At 56.6% G+C, this 1,024-nt stretch overlaps 1 protein-coding gene across 1 annotated transcript in view; it reads right to left on the bottom strand.

Moving 5' to 3' along the window:
• Window positions 1–1,024, bottom strand: part of LOC107703788 (uncharacterized) — a 29,865-nt gene that overhangs the window by 26,471 nt on the left and 2,370 nt on the right. The gene's annotated exons all lie outside the window — the stretch shown is intronic.

The raw sequence follows: 1,024 nt of genomic DNA, 5'->3' as shown, positions 1-1,024 counted from the left end.
GCACTTTCTCCAGTAAGCACAAATCAATAGAATGTGGACACATACATGGTGTACTGACCTCATCTAGTGTACTGATTAAAAAAAAAAGTGTACTGATTTATTATAGGCTTTTTATTATATAAATCAACACCAAGCATCTGGCTATATAAGCGGGCGCTCGCCACAGGATTCTCAGATTTCTTCTCCTTCAGCGACGACTCTACGTCTCAAGCTGATCCGAAGCCGCTCGCCGTTGACACGCTTTCGCAGCTGGAATCGGGACCTCTCAGCTCGGCTGACCTGCTTCTCCGCTTCTCCAGCGATGCAGCAGTTCCGGTCCGGTTCCCCTGCCGCCATCCGGCGACTTCAAAGAGCTTCTAAAAGAGCAGCGGCGTTGTTGCAAATGCCGCGCCGTTATTGCGGCTCGTGCGGGTCTCCCCTGCATGCCGATGACGGCCACAAGGAGTGCGTTTCCTGCTTGGGGAAACCCCATGCGGAAGCTGCGCTCACGGGAGCTATTTGCTCTCATTGCGAGAGTTTTAGTCTCGCCTCTCTCCGCTCACATATCACTTTCTTTTCAGAGAGCGACTCCGCCCCCCGGTCCCTCCCGTTTTCTTCCTCCCAGGGACCTGTGAGGAAAAAACAGCGGGGCAGAGGGGTCGAGCAATCGGCCACGAGCGAGCTTACGCCGGCCCAGATCCCGCGTGCCTCGCTCTCGCCGCAGAGAGAGTGTTCACCCGTCCTTTTCTCCCGGTCTGATCAGCGTCCCTCTGCTGATGCGAGCGACCTGATCTCATTCAGGGAAGTGGAGACGAGCTGCTCGATGACAGCATGTCACTGGCAGCATCAAATGCAGAGGAGCTGTTGGGCTCGGAAAATGACGCCACCCCCTCGCCATCACCCGCGCCCAGCGCCACCAAAGACGGGACGGATACCGAGCTTCTCCGTATCCTCTCCAAGGCGGTCAAAGAGCTGGGTTTAGAGTGGTCCCCTCCAGAGGAGCCCTCTCGCAGCCGTCTGGATGAATGGTTCCTGCCGGGGCGCC

This window comes from Sinocyclocheilus anshuiensis, unplaced genomic scaffold (assembly GCF_001515605.1).
Source record: "Sinocyclocheilus anshuiensis isolate Anshui unplaced genomic scaffold, SAMN03320099.WGS_v1.1 scaffold2083, whole genome shotgun sequence".
Lineage (NCBI taxonomy): Eukaryota > Metazoa > Chordata > Actinopteri > Cypriniformes > Cyprinidae > Sinocyclocheilus > Sinocyclocheilus anshuiensis.
This window is presented reverse-complemented; position numbering and strand designations above follow the sequence as displayed.